Source organism: Nicotiana attenuata, unplaced genomic scaffold, assembly GCF_001879085.1.
Source record: "Nicotiana attenuata strain UT unplaced genomic scaffold, NIATTr2, whole genome shotgun sequence".
NCBI classification, from domain to species: Eukaryota; Viridiplantae; Streptophyta; class Magnoliopsida; order Solanales; family Solanaceae; genus Nicotiana; species Nicotiana attenuata.
The window spans coordinates 333,979-344,517 of NW_017670945.1; the positions used below are offsets into that span (position 1 = coordinate 333,979).

Consider the following 10,539-nt stretch of genomic DNA (forward strand, 5'->3'; position numbering starts at 1 on the left):
CCAAATGCCAGGGCATTCCCCCCTTTAGGCCTCTTTCTCGCACCACGGTCTGTGGTCGGAATTCTTCCAATCTCGTAACTCTTGCTATCTTTTGTCATGCAGCTTGTACAACTTTTTCCTTGTATGTGCGCCTATGCGACTCTTCTCTCCTCTTTCCTCCGGCTTTTAGCCAATCTCTAGGCCTCACTTTGCAAACATATATAGAGCTTGATAAAATGTCCCTCTGGGCATCTATAGGTATACTGAAGTTCTTTTCTCGGTACTTTGTCGAACTTACAAATATTATTATACCTTATTTCATAGATCTGTTTATCCATTCGTATGACTTTACTGCATCTAGGTAGGTCATACTATACCATAACTCTTACTTCGATTTATCGTTACTGAGGTCTGCTACAGAACTCCAGGTTACTTTCGTTATTTATCCCATATGTATAAATCTAAGTCCTTTAATGCTTCCTCATTACTTGTTCATCTTAAGAATGACGGCCTAATCTCACCTCATACTTTGTGACTATTGTCCATCCACTATTGATTCACCTTAATGTTGATCTGTAATCTACCACTGATGACTTGACCTCTTATGTAACACTGCCACTAGGTTTCACGTCTCATTATAGAAACATCTGAAATGAATAGACTGATCCACCTGGAGCGATACCATGATTCAATAATCGTATTTCGTAGCATCCCAATGCGATTCACCTTACGTGGGTATTTTAATCCCGTACATTTTATGAATCCCTTTTTTTTCAAATCATTACTCAATCGAAGGCCCAAACGTCATCCTTTATCTATCACAATTACACCATCATTATACTACCAAGGCAGCATTCCATCTCTTCTAAATGCTACTAGTCTTAGACTCTTGAGGACTTATCCATTCTCGTCACCTTCTCACTTGCCCTTTCTTATCCTTACTCCTGTCTTCCTAAAATCTTGTCGCTTTACTATACTTTAGCTTGCGACCTATAAGTATCTATTTATACTACTCACAACCTTCCTTCAACTTGCTTGCACCATAGATTTTCTTATGTTATTCTGGAAAATCAAGCGAGACATCACATCGTCTCAAACTCTTCTTTACTCTTTTATCTAGACCTCTCGATATTTTAAAAGAAAATAAGTTGGAAGATATGCCACTGACGACGCTGCTATCATTCCTGGATACTGAATCCCCGCGCTATCCGAAGTATGGACTATTCTTAACCTTCTGCTTTTGAGTATCTCGTACGTTGTTCACCTTTACCTTACTTACCTTAAAGTCTCACATCACATCTTCTATCTCTTTCATGACCTTCCCTCCACATAGGTATAATTCACATCCACGTCTTGAACTTCTATTATAATATATGCACCTCTTTACACAATATTGTGAGAGCTTCATACTAACTTCTTATGAGGTTGGGACACTTCTAACTGGCTTAATCGTAGAGCCGTTATAGAATATGGCTACTGTACTATCTCTCTTGTACCTCTGATATTAAGAGTGATTCTGTGATGTTCTCAATCATCACTACAAGAAAAATGCTTAATAGCGAAGGGAAAACTGGTCCCTAAAAGTAAGGAATTGGTCTCTAATGTTCAATAGCGACCAGCCAATCTGGCCCTTATAGCTTCCGCCGCTAAAGGTCATTAAGGACGAGATAGAGAGCTGGTCGTTAAAACTGTTTCACGGCCAGTTTCAAACTGGCCCTTAAATGATTTTTAAGGACCATGTTTCTAGTGCCTATTTGCATATTTTAGGGACTAAATTTCTGGTCCTTACAATGTTTTTGCGAATAGCTTAAAGCTGGTCGTTAAAACGTTTCGCGACCATTTAAAAGCTGGCTGTTACTTCTTTCGCGAAAAGTTTAAAGCTGGTCCTTAAGTCGAACATGTCGGCACTACAAAGCTACAAATTTAGCAACCAAATTTTCTACTTCTAAAAAGGATTTAAGGAATAATAGTCTAGTCCCTAAAGAAATAAATCAAGTCCCTAAATCACATTCAACTTGCAACTAGAAAATCTGATAATTAATATAAAGATTGTACTGTTTTCATATAATATTTATGAAAAAATGATTAACATTAGTTACTTGCACCGTACATCAATGATGTAAGCTAGTCATAATATTGTGTTCATAAACCTTTAGCAAAAAAACTACATATCACTAATATCCCTCGATTATAATGTAATTTTTTTTTTGACATTTCCAGCAAAAAGATGGTCAATCTGTATGTCGAAAATCCTCTTCTTGTAAACCTCAATATCCAAAACCTGTAGAAGAAAAAAAATTATTTAGAAAAATTATAACACTATGGATGGAACAAAATCATGGCTAATAGTAGGTACTGACAAATGAGTTACATGTACTCACTGGAAGATATACATAGAAAACATTAGGTTAAGCAGAAAAATTGTTATCGATTCCTTCCAATAATCTCTTTTTAAGAATAACCATCAATAGTAAAGAATCCACTGCTTGCATAAACAAGAGGGCATTCTGGTATTGTGGCATTAGATGTGCAAATATTTGTTGTTGTGTTGCTAATGCATCTTTCATCTCCTGAGAAACTTTAGTAAATTCGGGTAATTATGTCTGTATGGTAAAGAATTAGATTTAGAATTGATAATGCTATCGATTTATATGTAACGTGTTGCAGGCATCCAGCTGCTTTCGGCAGCCTACAAACTTTTCCCATGATTATGAGCTCTCCTTAAGAGCTAGCAGCTTTTGATATGTGCCAGAAAAGCTATCTTTAACCCAATGACTAAGGAGCAACAACAGAATTTCAAGCAAAGATGTGGGAGCTCGTGGAAGCTTGTGCATAGATTTTTACTAGCAGAAGAAGCATGTTCCGGGCATGAAAAACCAAACTCTATAGCTGGCCCAGCTCATAGCATTGCTGTGACATCAAAAGGAGTTGTGTACTAATTTGGAAATAAAAGGTTATGCTTACAAGAAAACATATCAATAAGAGGGAAAATTAATTAAAAGAGAAACTTCTTCTTTTGTTCTGTTTCAGTTTTAATCACAAAATTCATCAGATCATTATTAGTTAAGCTTGTCGTGATGTAATAGGAACACAGATAAAGTCAATGCACAAGACTAAAGAAGATGTAATTCATTGTCATTACTGCTACAACAACAACAACGGAATTATTAATATCCAGTATATATAGGATGACAGGTTTCCTTTGAATGTTCAAATCCACAAGTTCAAATGATCAGCAAAAGCTGCAACATTGATTTCAGTATTTATTAGTCACCTAACTAAATTGCTATACCAAAAGTAGTAAGCTTATGCTAGCGGATCAACTCGAAAGTATCAGCATCTCATTCTTTTAGAGAATAATTTTCTGCATGTTTCCCCATGCATTTGATTCTCCAAAAAGTATAGGGATATCCGGACTCACAAGCATATACCATACAGGTAGCAACAATGTTACTTTTTCCGGTCCTTGCAGTTGTTATACGCATCTTTTTGTATGCTTGTAAACAAGAATTATTAAGAGGGGGGGGGGGTGGGGGGGAGGGGAAGCGANNAGCAGAGTTTTAATTCTCTTTCATCATCCTTAGCAAACTTCCATCAGCAAGAACTTTGTATGTTTGGTGCCTGGTGTATGCATTCTAGAGACATAGTTGGACTAATCAAAGCAATAGTGAGAATTTGGTGGTAAATAGTTTTAACGGCTAGAAGCACTTAATCTGCCAATTAAGATCTCCCAGAAAATATCTGGCGGCGGACAAATTAATACATCGTTATATAGCCAGTGAAGCAACTTAGAGAAAATGATTTACCCTTTCTCAGCCATCAAGTCAAAAGGCTAGGAGGACAACATAAAAACTAAACTCACACTTTCTGGACACCCTGGTATGTTCAACACCTAATACGGGGTTGGTGAATGTTGATACTTGTTATCTGATAAAGTATGAAAGTAAAGTCTCATTTTTTCTGTGTGAACTTTGCGATGCTTAATGTCCTGTTTTTCTTTTTTAACCTCCTTCCAGAATTTAACCTACTTTTTATTTTGATTGCATCTTTGACCAGTTTCTTATATGGAAGCTAAGTAAATAAAAGAAACATGCTTAGAAATTACTGGAAAGATGCAGGATGAAAATACTTTTGCATTTTAAAATGGTTAGGAAGATGTTACTGTATAAGATTCTGTTCCGACTGTTAAGAAGCTCAATGACATTCAATAGGATAGTTGTTTAACTTAGTTAGCACTGCACTGCCAATGAGCTGAGTATTTCAATTGATAGAATGATATTTAATATTTATGACATCAGTGTCCTAATAGGAAGGGAGCCTTTTCGAAAAACATTAGTATTTCCAGTAATTTCAGAAAATGAATTACGTTCTTTAATGAACTTAATGGCGGTCTAATGTACAATATAAATACATCACTACGATGTTGACCAAATTCATATCCTAAATCAATGAAGAGCTATATACAGTAACAAACAGATGCCAAATGTAAAAGCTCCTGACAAGTGTGGAGAACTATCCTGTAGAAAAACTAACCTATCAGTGCTGGAGACGAACCATTCAGGTGAAGTTCTAAGCCACAAATTCCTTTATGTTCGTTTCAATAATATTCGCGTGGGCAGATATTGACATTGTCCTTTCGCTTGCTTTTTGCTATTGCAGTAAGTTTGTGAAGACCGCTAGAAGGCTTACCATCTTAACAGATTCTGGCAGCGATAACATACGAGATAGGGACCAATGGATATTGATCCTTGTTAACTGTACAGTTGATTGCTAGTAGTAGTTTCAACCTACTTCCTTTTCCTTCTTTGAGTTATTTTTAAGAGTTGAAGGGGGATATCTCTCCTTCAACCAATGTTTAGCGAATTGTAGACTGAATATTCAGCTCTGTTTAATATTTTCAATCTACCTGAATTTCTCAATGTTTAACTAAATATTGTTGCATATAATTATAATTATTTTTGCCAACTGTTTCCCTATGCACAACCAGCAAACTCGTAATCAATGGAAGATATAAATTTCGCAAATGATATATAATAACATACACTTAAATAAACAAAATAAATTGATGTTTCAAGTAAGTTGTTACTCACTTGGTATCAGTTGTTGACCTAGCATGATGAGCGGGTCTAGTGCATGTTTTCTGCTTTGTAAAGTCCTACAAGAAACTAAGATGCAATGCTTATTAAAGGTATCCTCTGCAATAAATCCAGGAATAGATAAATTATAATTGAAATCATTATATGCCAAATGGTACTGTTTAACTAAAGCCAACAAAGATAGCAGACTATAACTTATCACAACTTAATGTAAACAAAAACAACTACTACACTTCGTCACAACCAAATTAGGATCGGCTATTTGTATCCTCACTATCCATATCATGCCATTTAAGACCATCTCAGTCCAAAATGATCACAACTTAATATACCACCCATAGATCCATTATTACAAGATGCTTGAATATGTATTATTTCCGGTACCTAAATTTTCATGGGTGCTCGCTTTCTAATAATAATAATAATAATAATAATAATAATAATAATAATAGTAATAAAATAATACCACTACCCTTTTGGTCTTTACATAAGATAAAATAAAGTTTAAAAAATAAAACAACTAGGCAGCCGGCCTTGCCTTCATTGTGTTCCTAGATATGTATTTATTCATTGGATTTGAAAGCTATTGTCATTGTTTCCACTTTTTCCACAGGTTGACCCCGTACCTATGCCATCATCATGTGCAAAAGTCTTCATATACCTTATGGTTCTTCATCTATGAATTTTAGAACCCAAAGATGATCGTATTAATAAATGGTATTCATACGGCTAGACTAGTCCATTGTTGTGGCATCAGTGGAACGTACAAACAGGTATATTCCTTCAAGTAGTTATCATTTCTTTATGCTTGATGGATGCTTTACTGAATCCATGACTTCAATACAACACACGATGGCTTGACAACCAGGTTGCTCTATTGAGTTCACGAGTTGTATAGCTACAAACAATATGAGATGCAAAAACAAAAGACAGAGCTAGTGATACATTGCCACTGCAAAGAAAGCCAGCAAGTTGCTTCCTACATCCGTGTTTTAAGGTAAGTTTAGTCCTTTTTGCTATTTTGTTTGAGGGGTTTAGCAGCTAGCAAGACCTTTATTATGTATGAAGTCGCGCTAGTTTGTTAGTTTAAAGCAAAAAGAACTACCTTACTGGATCAGGACCTATTTATCCCCAACGATATCTCTAGAACATGAGGAGGACTACATGCATTACACAGAGCAAGAAAGAACATAACAAGAGAAAACAAGGTGGCTTGATTGAAATGCTAAATTGATATTTATGTAGGGTAGATGGTGAAATAACTCTTCAAATCCATAAATAAAATAATAACATGGCAAATCGTACTCGTTGAGAGACGTGGGAGGAGGAAAAACAAAAACAAAAGAAAACCTTACGTTCAGTCGATCTAGGGCAATAGTGATACTGAAATGCTAAATGTCATTTCCTAAGAGATGCAGTTATCGATCAATCTTTCCACCAAAACCACAAGTTCTCCTTTTGTTTTTTCTAGTACCACCATTCATCTTTTTTTCCTGAACTAGTAGATCGTCTTATCATCCCTTTCCCATAGTGTGTTTACATATAAATTTTTTTATCATTAAATTCTGCAATGTGATTCAATCCATTTTTGCTAGATTTTATCTCAAATCATTTGAATTCCAACCAAAGTCTCTATCTTTTTCTTTAAATTGCAGGTTTTATATATTGAATAAGCCCATAGCAATGGAGTTAGGGGATAACAAGATTTTTGAACGTAGGGTTGCTGCTAGCAGTGACCCTACTGGGAGCCAAACTCATGACCCTTCAAGCAAGTCCCCAGAAGAATTGTATAATGCAAATCGCAAAGGAGAAAACTATCGCAGAGACGAAACTCTACAAGAAAAACTCAAATTTCTCCTCCTTGACCTACGAGCCCCATCTTTAAACCAATACTCTCACTTTTACCACTCACACAATAACTATCAGTACTCTAAATAACCCAATTGCAGAAAAAAACTAAAGAAATAGAAAATTACAGAACCGGATTTACGATTTCTGGTTCAATCGAAAAAAATGCAAGAAGAAGAAAAAAGGAAACGAAACTGATAAAAGAGAAAGAAATTAAACTTACTCTTGATTAGGCAGATAATCCAATAGTAGATTTTGGGTAAAGTCCCTTGGAGAGAGATCGAAATTTGACGCCAAAGTTTGGAGTGATGAATTTTGCAAGCTTCTGAGTTATGACTGATGAATTTTGCAACCTTTGTGAACTTTGAAGAGAATTAAAGTTGCCGCTTAATTAGGGATTGTAGTGTGAAAGTGATTTTTTGGGAGATATTTTAGGGTGAAAGTGAATTTCTAGCGGGATTTCACAGTAAAAATATATTTTTGGAGGTTTTTTTTAAGTTTACTTTCCTATCCCACTGAAATCGTGTATTAGAGACCATATATTAAATTTTATATAGATCAGAATAAGTCTACTAGTGTATTTAGAAAAAACAAATTGGGTATTAGAGACAAAAAAAAAAATCTCATCCCTATAACTACACTTTTAGGGACCACATTAAAAGCTTGTCGCTAAATACTGGTCCCTAATAAGCCTTTTTCTTGTAGTGCATGATGTCTATAACTTTTTGGGTCCAATAAGAAAACTCCTAATTTACTTAGTTGATGTAACTCTTTAGTTTCCTCTTCTTTCTGATCAGCCTTTATGTAGGATTAAGCTATCTTCCGATCTGCGGCTCATGGCATTTAGTTATTACTTTAGCCTTTAATGGACGCTATGGAAAACCATGATACAATCTTCTAATGAATCAATCCTTTGTCTATGACCTGGACCCAATTCCTTCTTTTATCTTATACCGGAGTCTTCTACGACTGACCATTAATCGAATAATTCCTTTCATTCCATTTCAGCTTTCTTCAAACGTAAGCAATTGTTTTTCATGGTCTTTTTGCCCCCTTGTTGCGTGCATACTTAGCTTATCTGAGTTCTCAGGCATGTCGAAATTTTTGTGCAACTCATATGGTCTCGAATATTACTTTTGGTTTTACTCTCCGCTCATTAACCATGGTAGGTGCCACTTTCTTTTGGAGTGCATGCAATTTTGTAGTGAGACTGTTGTTACACCACCATTTCCTTTTTAGGTCACTGTGCTTTGGTTGAAATCTTCTTCCTTATTTTCTCAGCTAGTCTTTCATTGTAGTACTTGGGGGGGGGGGGGGGGGAATCCTCTGACTCTTGTAAGGCTGTGAGCTTATCACATTGTATGCCTGATAGAATTTTTGATGTTCTTCCTCGCCTATAATTACCTGTAGTTACTTATCTCCACGCCCTTGTGCATGTAGGGTTACTTGTGAACTAATATTTTGACTGACTTCCTAATGATACTCTCTTTTATTTCCGTAACACTCATACGGTATCTTTATCTACCCGGACTCCTATCCAGATATTTCTCAAGGATCACGATGTCATAACTGCGAGGCTGAATTCCCCATATTGGGGTTCCCTATGTTCAACTTGCACGATCTGTTGGTTTGTCTGTATCCTCTTGTCTAGCCATAGCTAGGCTCTTCCTGAATCAACTACTAACTACTTGTTGGCCCATTCCCGTATCAATGTACTGCGTAGTCTTTCTTGGGTTATTTCCTTTGTCTTAACTTACCTCTCGCACTGGCTCCTTATTAATCAATAACATCTCGAGTAGGAACCCTTACTTCCTCTCCTTGGTGTCGTGTTTGCATAAAGCTTTGGTATCGTAGCATCTCTGTAGGCTTTGAATAAGTGCAATCTCATCCCTTTTTCATTTTATCGCATTCTTCCTTTATCATTCCATAATTACTAGAACCATTTAATTCCGACTTAATGCCACATCACTTCATATTCCCTCTTTAGGGAAGTACTAATATTTAGCGCTACGACTATCTACCTATAGATGTTTTACCTCTTCATCACTGGCATCTTCTCACATTATCGATGACCCTTACTCGCCTTGCGGTAATCTTTCTGCACCAAGGATAACGAAATTCCTTACTCGCGAGGGTGGCACTTAGTGTAACTGGCACACATAGTCCCTTAAGCTTAACTTTTCTCACATTGCTTGCTTTAGGAAGCGTCTTCCTGAATGACCATTCTTTGAGTTTCTCATGAATCTTCTTCTGTTGTCCATTCTATTATCGCCGAAACGAAATCTGAAACTCTCATGATGCCGACTATTATCTAAACACTCAGTCCCTAATTCACGTTTAGTTTATCTTGTTCACCAGCCCATACTGATTTCTATTATTCCGGGGTCTAACTTTTCCTTCCGGTAGTTGCGTTGGAGTCATGAACTTATATCTCGAAGTGAGGATATGACTTTATGTCCTATACTCTTTTGTTGTCTCAAGGCCTGTCACCTATCATCTTTTCCTTCACTTGACTATAGACTCTATAATAATTGTCATCTTTTTGACCTACCGTTGTTATCCACGTATCACATCTTACTCTTAATGCTTCATTAGCTCTCTTCTTATTTCCTGCTAACATTTCTGTCTATCACTTTATTCTGAAAACTTCAACAAGATATTCTTTTGCTTTTAGCTCCCTTTTTCTCCATCCATTGGCTCTTCGGGTTGCCTAGAATTATCTCTCTACTACGGACGAAAGCCATACTAAGATAATATTTATCCTTTCCAGGCTTCCAATGCCTATCTTTGTAGCACTCATATCTAGCTGTACTATTTTAGAGTGCACCATCTAGGTGTCTCACAATGAGATCCATTCCCACGTTTGCACTATCCTTCGGAAGTGTCAACTAACTCTACCAATCCATCTATCATTTTTGGGTTACTCTAACCCCAGCCGGATTCTGATAACCCGTCCTTCTCTTAAACTATATCTGTTAGCTCCCATAGGGCATAACTGAGATCAGTGTGGCCGATTGTACATATATCTGTCACTGTTGAAGGTAACTAAAATGCTTATATCTCCCTTCCTGAATGGTAAATAATGATAATCTTTATTAAATAGGTACCTCGTACCCCTCTTCACCTTGCTTCTTTTACTTGCTGAAACTTGTGTCTACCTTCTGATTCTGTTATTCCTTTTTATCGTAAGAGTGGATAAGTATTCTTGCCTTAAAACTCCTTATCAAGAACCTTACACTGCTGAAGACCTCACATTTATCGTGAGGTTTGCTGAAGACCTCACATTTACTCATCATAAGTATGATGTAATCGAGTTCCTCTGACTCAACACTTCCGCAGCTATATCTCTTACCGACCGTCTTTCTGAATGTAGGCATCGTTGTATTACGAATAAGATAGAGTTTAGGAAATTGAGTTCTTATAACTGAGCTCTACCATACGATCTAGAGTAAGAAGAAAGAGTTACAATCCTAAATGCCCTGTAGCCACCTGCTTATAAGTGTGGTGCACGACACACCCATAAACAAGACTCTACTAGACACGACTTGTAGACTCCCTATGACAGAACTGCTCTGATACTACTTTTGTCACGACCCAAACCTATGGGCCACAACGA

At 36.6% G+C, this 10,539-nt stretch overlaps 1 long non-coding RNA gene across 1 annotated transcript; it reads right to left on the bottom strand.

Annotated features, from left to right (window-relative positions):
* Positions 1 to 2,087: 2,087 nt before the first annotated feature.
* LOC109244687 lies at positions 2,088 to 7,430 on the bottom strand. The gene is made up of 3 exons (XR_002070720.1): positions 7,147 to 7,430; positions 5,070 to 5,134; positions 2,088 to 2,260 (listed from the first exon to the last, which is right to left on the bottom strand). It is a non-coding gene; the product is annotated as an uncharacterized LOC109244687 (long non-coding RNA).
* Between the last annotated feature and the right edge of the window lie 3,109 nt (positions 7,431 to 10,539).